The 15,198-nt window shown below is 44.4% G+C and overlaps 1 protein-coding gene and 1 long non-coding RNA gene across 4 annotated transcripts in view; one reads left to right on the plus strand and one right to left on the minus strand.

The window, feature by feature from the left end:
- The window catches only part of LOC139986523 (uncharacterized), a 107,532-nt gene that overhangs the window by 35,354 nt on the left and 56,980 nt on the right, over positions 1-15,198 (minus strand). The gene's annotated exons all lie outside the window — the stretch shown is intronic.
- LOC139986507 (uncharacterized) overlaps positions 2,460-15,198 on the plus strand; it is a 131,566-nt gene continuing 118,827 nt past the window's right edge. For both annotated transcript variants that reach the window (XM_072001893.1, XM_072001894.1), the window contains exon 1: positions 2,460-4,038. The gene's annotated coding sequence lies outside the window, so the exon portion shown is untranslated. The remainder of the gene's footprint in view (positions 4,039-15,198) is intronic.

Below are 15,198 nucleotides of genomic sequence, written 5' to 3' on the forward strand. Positions count from 1 at the left end.
CGGAGAGGCGCGAAGCGGAACGCCCGACAGGAAGCTGTAGCAGAGGACGAGACGTGCCGCTGGAAGCTCGATTTACACCTTCGCGTGCTGTAGTTTAGGCCACTTTAGGCGAGTGGTTTAATCGGCGATGAAGGCGAGTTTCTTGTCAAGCGGCAAATTTATCGGTGGATGAAACGGTGGATCTAATGGATCTAAATTGAGATAGGCTGCGTTACGTTAAGTTTCAAAGTATTGGTAACGAACGTATTAAAGAGCCGCGAACACGAAGATGTTGTTCGTTGCGTAAGTCTTTTTAAGTTTCTTCGTCGGTGATTGGATTTTTGAGGTGTTTTCGAATGCGCGGAGAAGGAAGAACTTTTGATACGTAAGAGAAATTAGAGCGCGGAGAAACGACGAAGCAAAGCGAGACATTGTTTTGTCCGATATTCGTGGTGCGACGTTAATGGCTATTCCGGTTACTGCGTTAAAAAAGGAAGCTACTATCATTTTTTAGACTACTTGTTGGCGAAGTAGAGTACATAGTTACAGTTTTTATCCGAACTCGCGAAAATGTTTCTGACAACAGGAAAGTAATGCGTGATTTACGTATACACATGTTACTCTTTTATCGTATTACTTCGATTATACGAAAATACGTTGACTTAATTTCAACGTACGAACAATCGCCGTAATTTATAAATTGGATACGTTCGAGATTCGTCCATATTTCTCTCGCGGATTTCTAGGAGCAAAGTGAAAGGGGGGCGCAGAACGAGAACCGATACGAAACTTAATTAACAATGTAATAAACTGTCTTGTTCGTTCCTTTCCTATAATTTCACTCAATTTTTAGAGAACGCTATTTTAAACGTTCCTGTACTTTTACAACTTGCTTTGGTATTCTCAACTACCTGTGTCAAATAATCTACAATTCTCCCTGTAATATTTCCAATTATTTGCTTCAAAACCGACAGTACCCCCTATAGGACAAACGTGGAGATAAATAATTTATGTTTCAAAAAAAAATCACCGTTAGTCACACGCTCGAATAAAAACAAAAAGCGTCGAACCGATCGACGCTCGAATCAAAGTTCCGCACACCTTTGGCCGAAACGTTACAGCGAAAAAAATTGCACGTTGAAGGGTTAACGCAACCGCCAGCACCCCGCCAGCACACGTGTGCTCCCCAGAGGGGTCGTAGCATCGCATGAAAACGGTACGCTGCGCTCGTCTCACCAGGCAACCGACCGACCAACCAACCAAACGATCGCGCCGTTCTCCGTTGAGCCGCAGAGGGCAGGGACCCTTCTTATGCGCTCATCGAAGTCTCCGGCTCGGCGCGCGCGCTCTCGTCCAGCAGTAGGTCGAGCGAGGCCCGAAAAGCTCACGGCCTACGTCCTTGAGAGATCCTGCAGGCCGTGCACGCTGCGTCGAGCGGTAGACCGCAGACCTACCGTCTGTACGTGTTGTCGAGCCATACACACTCTCTATACGCTCTACTCGAGAGGCAGAGAGGCAGAGAGCAGAAGAGGAGGAAACGGTGTACACAACGTTCGGCAGATACACGGACGATGGTTCCGTAGGACCGTGGTCGTAGGATCGCGACACGTGCAGCAACGGCAGCGGAGCGGCAGCATCGTGAACGTATACACACGTAGAGAAACACGGGCCACCTTTGGAGGTAGAAAAACGAGGGGCAACGTGGGGTACCAGGACAGTGGTCGGAAGAGGGAGAAGGAGGAAGAGGTGGAGGAGGATACTCGACCAGGTGGTAGTGGCGGCGAGGTGTAGAGAGGGGAAACGAGAGGTGGCTGGAACCGAGGTGGTGGTATAGCCTAGGGTAGGGGACCAGGTGAGGTCGCGGGGAGGGAAGTCGAAGAGTACCGCTATACCTGGAGTCGCTCGAGGCGAAATACATACCTACCTACCTACCTAGTATATATTCTCTCGGCTCGTTGTACTCGCTACGATCGTCTCTGTTCACCTCGTGGCGCCTATCTTGCTCGCGGCCCCGACTCTCTACCCCCTTTCGTCGGCGTGCCGAAGCCCCGGCAAGGTATACCGCTGTAAGTCCTCCATGATGCACGCCATAGAGCGCACCGCGGCCACCGTAAGACATTGCGCCAGCATGCAGTGTCTTACCTTGCCTTGCCAACGTCCGTCGCGGTGCGCCGTCCGTTTTCTTCTTACCGTCCGCACAGGCTTCGCAACTCGATCCAACGCGTCCGTCGTCGCTCTTTCCTTCCTGCTTTCCCATCGGAAGCTTCGAGTCCAGACAACTCGTCGTAACTCTTTTTCCTATATCTGCGTTTCTCCGCTGTCTCCGAGCAACTTCGAACCAAGCATATGTATATATATGTATGTATGTATATATATGTGTGTGTATGTATGTATGTATGTATGTATGTATGTATGTATATACTATATATATGTACGTATATATATATATAGTGGATATAAAAATCATAGAGATTCCTACGTTTCTATCGGTGAAACTCTCGAGAATCGTTCAGTCGATTTACGTCGCGTTGCTCGATTTCTTCCGCCGGCCAGCGTAGATTGACCTGTTTTCACGGCAGCGGATCAGGCTTCTATATAGTTGTTCTCGTTGAAGCGTATCTATGTAATTTCCCCAGGAAGTCGTTTTTCACGAGTTTCCCGCGGCAGTCGACAGCCGCCGCGTAGCTTCCCCGGCCGGAAGGGGGAAAAAAATTCGAGCAGCGAAGCCGCGGGGGCAGACCTGTCTCTTCCTTCGCAACATCCGGCTTCTCTCGGAGAAAAACAAATTCTCTCTCGGCTCCGGATAGAGAATTCGAGGAGATCAGCAGCCGAAGGTGCACCAAGGTAGTCTCGAAGAGGAACACGAAGAAGCGTTCTCCTCCTTCCCCACCTTTTCCTCCGCCACTACCTACCGCTACCTCTATCTCCTCCTTCCTCCACCTCCACCACGCGTACAGTCGTACGGTCGCCGGCGAGCAATACGGTTTACGGCCGCGTGACACTGTCCCGGACAACATCGGCGTCCACGAACAGCTGGATCCACGTTGGATCGGGTTGGATCGCAGTCAGACCTCCGTTCCTGGTGCACGTTGTCCCAGGATGGTATCGTGCTCGTCGCGGCATCGTTAATCGTGCGTAACGCGAGCCACCAGCAACGGCCAACATCGGTGATCATCGAGGACTTTGGTCCTTGGTGCCCTTGTTTCGTCCGAGCGAACAAAAGTCGTCGCATTCCTTCGTGTTTCTTTCGAGTTGATCGATGTTCCACGATATATTCTAACTGTATGTTCGAAGATCAGAGGCGCGTACATGTCGTGAACAACGTTGGAGTGTACAGTTGGAGACCAGTGGGTGAGGAAGAGAACGGCGCATACGTACCACGGGAAGAAAGAAACCATCGTACCAACGAGGTGTTAATCCGGTGGATAAGCTAGCGGAACATACGTGTCCGTGTTCGGTCGCGAGTGAGAGTGTTTTTCGCGTGTAAACGCTAGCGTGGCGGCGTCCGGGCTCCTCGCGAGACGTCAACATCTGGTAGCGTGTATCCGGCCGCGCGAACGCGTGGACGTCCCGTTCTCCTGGCACACGGTGCGTGTCCGGGTTCCTCTGCCGGTGGATCTCTTCCGTGCGACCCGGACCTTCTCTCGTCTTGCAATTTTCACGAGGTTAACTCGGCTTCTGCCAGTGGTGTATACCGGCGTGTGTATCGTCGTGTCTGACGTTAACCGCTGCTTGGCTAGCACGCATACGAACCGTGCGTCTCGTTGCTCGATCCATCTATCGTCAAGGACAAATTGAATGGCTATCGTCCAAGTTTCGTTGTCGATTCCACTGTGACACTTCGTGCCCGAACAACTACAATCGTTATTCTCTATGAATTATATCTGGCGAAATATTAGCCTGTTGGACGAAGAATATCGAGCGTGCAGCATGCCGTGGCATAAGAGACAGGTCTCGACGATCGTTTTCTGACCGTTCCATCGATTCTTCAGTCAGCTGTCGACCAGAGGATTATTCCTGCCAGCTATCCCCGTGGACGTCCATCTTCTATTCGCAGAGGTTAGTCACTCTCCGCTTCGTTCCGGTATAGTACACACTCGTACGTGCGCTGCCTGTTCTCCGCGCGCCTCTGTGTACGTGCAGGTCCGCGCGAGCGTGTCTCGCATCCGTGGCTGTGTGTCTGATCGTGTGATCGACACACGCGCAAATACACAAACACGCGCACACACACTACCATGGCGTACGCTCGTGTGGGCAGACGCTCTACGACTCTGGATCCGAGACATGTATGGGGAGAGACACGCACACGTGTATCACGCGCGTGTATATTCGACCGCGTGGATACGAGCGGTGCAACGATCTACTCGTCGCGAGAGTACGAGCGTGCGAGTGTGCGACGAGTTACGCGCGAGCGCAACCAGTCGTCCGTATTGCGAAAGCGGCTAACGCCGCGCGATTTTCAGTGGAAGCGTTTCGAGGTCTTTCGCGCGGACAAGTTTTCGACGGTTCGTCCAGGAAGCAAGAACGGGTTTCGCGTTCGATCCGCGAAAGCGGCGCGCGCACATAGGAAAGTGCCAATTTCCAAGTGGGAAAATTCCGTCGATCCGACGTTTCCTGCCGCAACTTTCGCGCTTTGCAGCAATATCTTTGCGGCGAAGCATTCGTAGAATGTGTGGTGTGAATTAGGAGAGCAACGACGTAGTAAGCGGTGGTTGGTTCGTCGAGATATAGACGTCGATGGCCTTTCTGTGGTTTGGTTCTGTGAAAAATGCCGCGGTTTCTCAGCTATCTCTAATTTGACGAGAATTTGTGAACAAACGTGTATGCAGGTCGCTGCTAGTCGATCGACGAAAGCTATACATCGCCGAGAGATCGAGTTCACGGTTTGCGGCAGTTTGTTTTACGAGCAGTACCTTTGGTTTTCCAAGCTATTCGAGAAGTTCGTCAAGTGTACAAAGCTTGCTGGAAATTGCCTGATAGATCGACGAGAGATGGACTTTGAGATTTAGGAAGCTTTGCTTCTGCTTTTTTCCAGGAGGATTGTGTCTCGTTCGAAGAAAATTTCGATAGGAGAATCTGACGCGAGATACGACAGAAGTATCATCGGTGATCAATTTGTGGACATTTTATGCATCATGGTTCTGTGCAGTTTCGTCCTGTGTGATGGCGTTTATTCCGTTAGAAAGTTTATTTGAAAAATTGATTCTGATAAGATCTTACGATTTAAGAAAATGCCATATTTCGATCGCGTTCTATTTAATATTCTGATTTAGAGATCGTATGTTCGTTCAAGTTTCCACTGTCGAAGCAGGAAATCTACCGTAAGACGAGTAAATAGGTATATCGCATGAAACATCGGTTTGGAGGTTTAAGGAGACGTTCGATTCAAGGTGTAGGCGTAATTACATCGTGCATTGGTAGTCAGAAAATAATGCTGAAGCGAGTTTGTTGTTGGACGATGTGCGGATTAGTCGAAGGTTTTATGTTTTACAGGATGTTAACGAACAGAAGTTCAAGGTTTCTTAGTGCGTGATGATCATAGAAGTGGAAATAAGATCTTTTCAAGGTTTCTTCGTGTGTAATAGCAGTAGAAGCAGGAATAAATTCCTATCAGTTAGAAAATCTTCTTATATCGAAGGACGTTTAATATTTCGTTGGAATTTTTGTATGAATGCGTGTGTGAAGTTTAGCGCGTAGGATATCGTACTAAAATACAATTAATGTTTAGAAACAGCGCGTAAAATGAGAAGAAAATTTCAAGTTAGTCGAACAGAGTTGATTTCTTGGATATTTTTACGTGTAGCGTACGTGATCAAAGTACGGGATTCGTTCCTTTATCTACCTGGATTAATTACATATTCGTCGATGTTACTATGACGGTAGACGCGTCGTATTTTTTCGTGTTTGATATTTAGATTCATTGTCTCGAACAGTCCGGGTATATTTTATCACGTTATATTAATACGAATTTACGTATGTGAAGCGAGAACTCGGTGAAGCGAGTTTAACTCGGTTCACAGAGTTCGAAGATCGAAGAGTCGAAGAAATCAACGAATCGACCGTACTTCCTATGCGATTGTTTGTTTAATTTTTTACAATACATTTACAAAGTTGACGTTCTCAATCGAAAATCACGAGTAGTAAAAATTAATTTAAACGAAAGGCGATTATCGTAAATAACAGAGGATTTTTAACGAGCTCTCTTTGCCTATTTGCTATCAAAGAGTCGCGGATAATCCAAAGATTATTCGCAAAGGTTAACCAAACTTGGCCAATTTACCATCGCGAGGAAGACGAAACGAAAAAGGCAGAAAAATAAACAAAGAGGTACACCTATCACGCCATACACGTGACAGCCAACGATTGAAACTCCAAGCCGATGGAGCACCTGCCATGTTTTGGCAGAGTTGGTAATTAACGTGCTCGTAACTTGAAATATAGCGCGTGAACGTACACAATATGTTCCAAACGAGTGTAAATATAACACTACGTGCGCTAACATTCAAAAATATCTTACTTCCCGTTTATTTCTTTACGTTCAGAAGACGAACAAATATATTATTAAAAACCTATTCAAATATTTACGAACAACCATTCCAAATCGTCTATTAATCGATTAAGAAAAAAACATTGATAATTTATTCGACTATGTACGACGATCGAACGACAGTAATAACAAGTATGCACAACGCATAAATCGTAAAATCGACGAATAAAATAAAATGTACACGATAATCTACGTACATCGTAGCTGGTTCTAGATCCTCGAGATTTTCGAGTGACAGTAATTTCAGCGACGCGGTCTGGAGAAACGTCATCGAGAATGAAATCCGTCGGATGACGCAGCCGTCCCTATACGCGTCGAAAAGACATATCGATCATTCTTTTCGAACGGTTCGCTCAATCGTTCGTGATTGGATCGTTTCGAAACGATCGTGCGGCAAATGCACGACGCACTGATCGAGCGCGTTCTGCTCGCTGACGAAACGATATCAATTTTATAGAAACGCGTTCGAAACATCTTTTTGCATCCGTCATGCGGGTAAGCGCTATGTTTCTAGCAAATTCTGCGGGTATAGTAACTCATCTTTTTGTGCAACCTTCGATCGTTAATACGTATCGACACCTACGCGTACGTATAATTTTAACACAGCGGCGAATCTTCGACTCGCGTTCCGTAAATGCAACGTTACCTCCCAAAATCTTGTTTCCGTTCTTAAACAACTTCCAAGCGAATTGTGTAAAAAGGAAAAAAAAAAAAGAATTGCGTGCTTGTATATTATACGACACGCTTATTCCTCCTTTATTCGTATTCTCCCGTTCATTTTCATTCACCGGGATAACCGAAATGAAATTACCCTCGATACGGCCGTTCGAATAAGATCGATGGATCCGACCGTGGAAGATAAATACGCGTCGGGTGTTATATTCGCATCCAGGATTATGCAACGACAGCGTGAAATTAGATCCCCGCCTCCTTAAGCGAACGCAACCGTACACCTTTGTTCTTCGGGGGCCGCGCGAGGCAGTTGGTCATCGCCTTTTTTTCCCCCGTCCCTTTTCACCCGAAACAGATCCATGATAACGTAATAGTTGCAACGATTGTTTCCATCCACGGTAAAATCTCTTGGACGCGATAGTGAAACGTTGCTTTGCACAATACACCTCCGTTACATCTCTGTTACACGTCTATGTATATCTGAAATATAGTTTCTTATCTGTCTTTGTACGTAGAAAAGACACAGTCGATTTAAGAGAAACTCGTTGCAACGAAATTACACGAAATCGTTACGTTCCTCCATTCGTTCGATCTTGCTGGCTCCTCTTTAAATTAAATTCGTTACTCGAGACGGAAAATTATTAGTTACCCGTCTCTCTGTGTTACTGTTCGATCGTCGGGTATTTGATAAGTTTCACGATCGACCGAGTCAACCGTTAAAAATCCTTAGATTCCTGGTTCTGAATGTATATCAGGTGGAAAATGGAAGGTTAGAAGGAGACCGTGTGACACGATTCTCGCGACGCTAAATCGTGGATCTTGCCGTGATTGATTTACCGACGATTCAGCAGAGCAACGACGTTACTTCATTTCTCCTCGTTTCACGAGAATTCCCGGCTCGACGGTTAGAAAAATATCGGTAACGAGCGGCTGATTGGATTTTTACGCTTTTTACCGGCGTTTCGTGTCCGTTTCTCGCCGCGACACTCGAATACCGGATAAATGCTTCGACTCATCGCAAGAAAACGTTAGAATCTCTCTTTTTCGATTTCTCTGCTCCTCGTTTCTAAATGGATAGGCGCTCCGAGGGAGGGGGAATTCTTCATCCTTCGAAGTATTTCGTCGCGTCGAGTATCGTCGCGAACGTCGAACGAACCCAACGAGAGGAAAGAATTTTATAATAATTTCATTGCAATTTCATTAATCTTTATGACGCGCGAAGTTTTTACGACGTGGAAACCTGAAATTCCCGACAACGATTATCCTTCACCTGGTTGGCTGTACGATTTTTATCTTCGTTAGAACAAAGTCTGCCTAAGGTAAAAGAAACATCCCTGGAATTCTACGCACAAAGTTATCTTGCTCGTTTTTTAATTACTCTTCGGGAATTTTTTCTCGTTTGTAGAAATACGAGCCAAAAACCAGAACGACAGACTCGAAAATTAGAGAGTAGATAAACAGGATAACGGAGAAATAACAAGAGAATGAGAACTGTATGTATGTCAGATTTGAAAATAAAATTATACAGTTAATCACCATGTTTTCGTGTCTTAGAATCTAAAAGAAAGAAAAAAAAAAAAAAAAAGATAGAAGGAACGTATTGACCATTAAACGAAGCGCTATCTATTATGCTACTTACTGAATATGATTACCTTAGATTTCGAGTAATAATATTAGCAGGTCAGGACGCTGCTTGTACGATGGTTCGCAATAAAGCAAATGATAAAACTGTCAGAAACGATCGGGAATGAACATAATTTCCTTAACACACATACCTGTCCAACTGTCCATCCAATATTTTCGCATTAACCCTAACATCGTAAAGCGACCACGATCTAACCGTTAGTCCATCGTAATATCAAACGTTTGCAGCTACGCATGCTTGCGAAAGTGGAAAGTGGAAAGATGCAAGAAACAAAGGACCTTAGTCACTTTATATAAGAAGTCGTCCGCCAAACATGGACTCCCTCCCTTCTTCTATCTTTGCAGGATTTCGCGTTCGTCCATGGACCGTTGATATTTTCGCGTTGCATCGGAATATCGAATGGGAGTCGCGTGAAAAATGACGTAGCGACGATTTAAAGAAAACCGTGTAACGACAGATCGAATAAAAAGACGCGACGACAAATTCGATGAACCGATGCACTTAGAGGGAAAGATAAGATGCGTTGAAAAAGACTTTGAGCAAAGTATCAACGCTCGACTATGAGACATATTACGAGACTGCCTTCGATCGAACAGCGTTCCACAGAAATTTCCACGCGAGACACGCGCGTCTGCTTCCTGTAAAAAAATTTCCTCGTCGTTTTCTCGAACGAAAGGTCGAGGGAATACGTCGATCGCATGTGGCGCGTCAACGAACAGAACGTAGTATCCCCGTTAACCGGCCAGGTCGAATTATTTACTGGGAGTACCGGCTGCTTTTACGGTCCGGATTTCTCTGGCCTTCTCGCGAGTCGCCGGCCCGCTTCAAAAGCGACGATACGTTATGCAAATGAGGGTACGTCAGCGAGATTCTCCCTTCGATTTGCATTAAGCTCGCATTCAGCGTCGCTAAGCACTTTCACCCGTTGAGCTACGAGCGTCGATCGAAACGGCCAACCGGAGCGCAACAAGGATCGAAATCTGATCCACTCAGGAAGAACGTGTCCTGACTCGCCATGCGAACGTTCCACTTTGTTCCGCGAATCTCTCTTTAACCCTTCGATTCGCACAATATCACTATCGACGAAAGCGCGGAAATTCAGTTTCAAATCTTTCGACGTTGGTTGCGTTCTACCGCAACTTGTGCTGGCTCGCTACGTAGTTTTCAACTTTGTCGAGACTGGACACGAGACAAGAGGTCGCCAGTTTTTCTATCCCCGCTTCGTAGAACGATGTCGCCTATAGTCTGTCCAACCAGACGAGAGAGTCGCGATCGCGTTTCGTTTATGTCTATTCTCTCGTTTCGTTGGACAGGCCACAAAGCGGTACCCAGCGTGAGCGTAACTTCCGAAATTCCGGACGGCGTAACACAATTTCCACTCTTCGCGTTGGTTTGCCACAAATTTTACGGTCACTTTTCATCCAACGCTTTGTGTTTGCCATTTGAGGAATTACGTTGACGCTGGGTGCCACCTCTGACGCTCGAATGGCACCGTTCTACGAAGCGGAGACACAAAAATCCATGTCCCGTTATGACAAAGTGTCCGAATAATAGTAAAAACTACGCGGCAAAGTAGTTTAAGGTGCGTAGAACTGGACGAACGTGAAACGTTATGGAGATAAATTTCTGCTCTTCTCTAATAGCCAATCAGAACTTAGGTCGAGGATGAGCCTCGTATTTATTCTATAATACGAATAGTGTGTAGCAGTGGTGGCAAAGCTTTTTACGCGCGACTGCATTTAAGCAAATTGTGCGAATAATATTTATGGAGCTGCTGATGCGCCGGGCAGTTTTTTACGGGGCGAAAAAATTAATAGAAAATTAATGACGCGAGATTTCACAAAGCTCAACTCGCAACTAGGTTGCAGATTCTTTTGCGTTTATGGGGAATTCGAAGGTGCGGAAAGATGTACAGGATGCGCGTAATACGAAAGACTGTATGAAATATCGGAAGCATAATAATCTCTGTAATATGGACAAAGTAGGTAAAACCTGACACATTTTACGTTTCAACCTACAAAATTTGCTCCTCATCCGTGCAGTGATTCTAAACACGGTTCGCGTGAATAATCGGTTAGAGATTAATGATCCTTTGCTTGTAATAATAATTATCGGTAAAAAGTAGATATCCGATATTGTTGCAATAAACAATTAACCTGGTTACTTTCCAGTTTGTTCTTCTTTACGCGAGTGATCAATTCGATTAATGGAACCAGTTGCTCCAAAGGCGTATCCGTATTGATAATTAATGATTTTTACATGTTAATTAGAACAATTTTAATACACCTTGGTGATCACACGCGTGCCGAAGAAAAAGGCGTTTTTTTTTTCAGATTTTCTAATTAATTCTTATAGAAAACTCTCGCTGTTTCGAACAGCTGAAGTTTCTTATACTTTCATCGTAACGATATTTTTAATTAAAACGCCGTAAAAAAAATATATTAATATCAGGTAAAGACGGTTATATCGAGATCGGGATATTTTAGATTCTTGATCAAGGTAGATTATAATAGGACGTGTGTGCGCGCGCGCGCGTGTGTCAGCTGAAATGGAAAGAAACGGCGGTATTTTCTAACGCGTAACTAAACTTTTGATTAACGTGGCTAGAGAAAAATTGGTGAAAAGTAATAACGAATGGGAAAGGTGTAGAGTTTAATTTCTCAAATTCGCTGGAATAGTTGGATTTTAGAGAGTGTACCATTTGTCTCGTAGCTCGAGTATTTAAACGAGTGCTCTCACTTAGCACCTTGTAAATTTTGAATTGATGCGTGAAAGAAAAAGAAAGAAAGAAAAAAAAAGTGAAATACCGCTTTCTTAAGCACGCAATCTTGTGGCATTGGCTTTCTTGAAAATAGTTTGTTTCGTCTTCCTTCTTCTTCTTCGTTTTTTTTTTTTTTATTTCGTTCGCGAATAAAAAGTATATTAACATTTTACAATGACAGGATATTTCGCAACAGTTGAACGGTTTAAATATTCAACACAGAGGAACTAGTTTTATTACTCTCTTAATAAACGATCAGGTGCTATTAAAGTACGAATGAATTTTTTTTAATAAATTAATTTCTAGATATTACTTGAGCGGAATCTTGCTTTCAAGAATTATAGATGCCTTAAGGAGATTTCCAAAAAATCGTGGAAACTAATTAGCGAGAAATCGGCAAGAAAATGGACACGAGTACTAAACACAGGTATGGCAAACTGAAGCACAATACGGTAACATATTAATTTCACGTGAAAATATAAATATTCAGAGAAACGAGAATATTCAAACTGGTAGAATCACGCAACGCACAATAGGCTAGTTACCTTAACCTACAGCATTATACTTTTCGTTCGAATTCTGTTTCGCATACGTACGATTATATCGTCGAACAAACTGCTATTACCATTATTATACCATTATTATTTGAATAGTAGTACGTAACATGGTACGCGATCTGGCGCGATCCTCCACGCAACGTGTCAAGGAATTTGGCGTCACGAGGTAAAGAAGAAACAACGTTACATGCTCGATGCAAACAAGCTCGACACACGACGATCGGTGAAAGTGAATTACGATCTCGGTGTCCGCTCGCAAACGTGCTTTCCTCCCGCTTTCAAAAACCCGTAAGAGCCGACGATTAGGCGAACGATCGGACCCATCTGTTAGATTTTCTCGCGCGAAACTTTAATTTTAGCCGCGAAACACGGAATAGTCGAGGGAAAGAATTTCTGTCGCTTTTAACAACGTTCGTTCGATTCCGTAATTTAAATCTTATCGATGGATACTTGTTAATCGTTCGATTTTACATTCCACATTGTAAAATATTGTTTGCTTGGTCGAGAGGGGAACCGCTGATTTATTTCGCTTTCGTTAGATCTAATCCGAGAAAGGGGACAAACTGGAATCGGTTGTGCCAATCGGTGGCAGTGTTGATAATGGCGACCGATCGTCGCGACGCGGTGGCGTTGCGTGCGCGTGACGGTTGCCGACGAAACGAATAATTGCTGAAAAATTCCTGGTCTCCATCGGCCGCGACCGCCGTGCTATTAATTAACTATAAAACATTCGTGATGGCGAACGTGTCGATCGGCGAACAGTTCTTTCTCGTCCCGACACTGTCAGCCTGTTTTGCACCAATGATCGCGGTTTTTGCGATCGTATCGGGGACCTCTGATGCTCGACAGAGATGGTCATTGTACGCGAGCACGTAGCTCCAGGTCGGACGAGAATTTTACTGCCACGAAATCGGGCGAGATTCTCTTAATGCTAATCGATGATCGACAGATTCTTTAATTCAAACTGTTGGTTACTTAGAAATGATCAAGTTTATTCAAAGAAGCTAATTATATTCGAGTTTCAATACTTTCTACCCTCCAGAAGACCTGTTCTTTCGTATTAACGAACGTATTTCAAGAATCGAACGATTCTTGGAAACAAGCCTGTATTTCACCGTAAATGCGACTTGTCGTTTGAATGATATAAATTTGCAATTCGAAGCATACACGTAATAACAGATATTAATGATACGACGACATCGTTTACTCAACTTTACGTGCGAGGAAAACGCTGATTTCTAAATTCAATTACACTGTCGTCGATATCGCAGGACATTAAAATATCTGTAGCTTTTAAATCTCTTGACTGGATCGTTCGTCCGCTCGTAACGCATCTCGTATACGCCGCTAGAAGATAACTGGCGATCGTGTTAGTTCGTTTCATTTACCAACGGAATGCAAACACGACGTAATTCGCCTTTAATACATGTACGATAATACGACGATTAAACGAAGGGATTTTTAGGCAAGCAGCCTGTCACATCCGACGTGTTTGGCCATTGACAGAGTACGAGCCGACTGATTTCCCGCAGAAGGTGTAACAGGTTAAAGTATCAACGATCGTCGTTATATTCTTAACGATTGCCGCGTTATGTCCAACATCTCGTCCCATCTACCGGAATAACGCAACGTTGTATGTTTAAAAAAGCTTGGAGATTATAAAAAGACGACGAGATATTAAATTGACCGATTTCACGTTCCAAATACCGATGCTACTATTACGCTGCTTAACTGTGCGATCATTCGCGCAACTACCGTTGCAAATTCCAATTTCAAGCGAGATTTTCTTTAAAACTTGCGCGTACAGATATCGCACTTAATGGTGGTTCTTTTTAGGGAATTTTTACATTAGGCCAAACATTAGAGTAACCTCGCAAAACCGCAAGACCATAATTCACACGGAGTCGAGAACGGTGAAGAATAGCAGCGTTACGAAGCAAAGGCGAAGAAACGAGCTTCGTACGGCGACTTGTTTGTTTCGCGGGAACATAAATTTCGTCACGCGTAACTCGACTGCAACTTTGTGTCGTTGCTACTTCGTCTTGGTCACGAATCATCGTGGCTGTTGAATTATGACTCGGATGCAGGTTACGCTCGTTCGAAAACCAAACCTCTGATCGAAGATCGCCGCTCGACTCTTCGAACTTTTTCATCGTGTCACAATTACCACGCGCGAAGTGTCGCGAATCCTACGCATCTTTCGAAGATACTCGTCGTCTATCGTCGAATATTTTATACGTTGGTTCGTGAATTTACGCGACGCTTCTTTTTTTAAATTACGACGCAATTCACGTAGGTTTTACGCGCGATCTTGATTTACGCGGTCGGAAAATATGTTTTCCTAAAAGTTTTAAAAGCAAATAATAAAACTAAATAAGTTACTCTATACGCTTATTATCGCTAGCTGTTTAGTTTAGGCGATGCTTATACGCGTCACTGCCGGATGAGATACGAATAAAAGTGCGTTACGTTGCGCTGGTCATCGTACGCGTACACAGTTTTTCTTTTATGTCGACAAACTTTATTTACGCGATTTTCATTCCGAGGAACGAGATCGTACGGAAGCAAACGTCGATTTTCTCAGTTTTCTCGTCTCGTGTTTCTTCCTCCTTTCTTTTTTAACGAAGACAGAACTTCCTTCCCAATAAACGTACTCATATTTAATTTAAGTTTACGTAGCTACGTACTGTATACAGTGAAACCGTTTGGTAATCACGTTTCTGCTTAATACATAACGATGTTTAGATCGCGTACGAGCAATTAAAATTAACAAACAACCGCAGCCTCGTTTATCCGCCGGCAACTAACGCGCATAGATAAGTATAAACGTATTTATAGACTCGGCTCGCAGATAACGAAATTCCAAATCGACTAGCTCCGCGGTAACGAGTTGCACTGCCGTGTTACGGATATTACTGTACGTTATTTAAATTTCTGTCTGCAGAATACAGCGAGTTCTTGGCACAACGGAAAACCCATTGGCGAATTCCTCGCGTTCCGTTCGTCAACGCCACTTCCCCTAACGTTGACTCGCCAC

The sequence above is a fragment of the Bombus fervidus genome, chromosome 4, assembly GCF_041682495.2.
Source record: "Bombus fervidus isolate BK054 chromosome 4, iyBomFerv1, whole genome shotgun sequence".
NCBI lineage: Eukaryota > Metazoa > Arthropoda > Insecta > Hymenoptera > Apidae > Bombus > Bombus fervidus.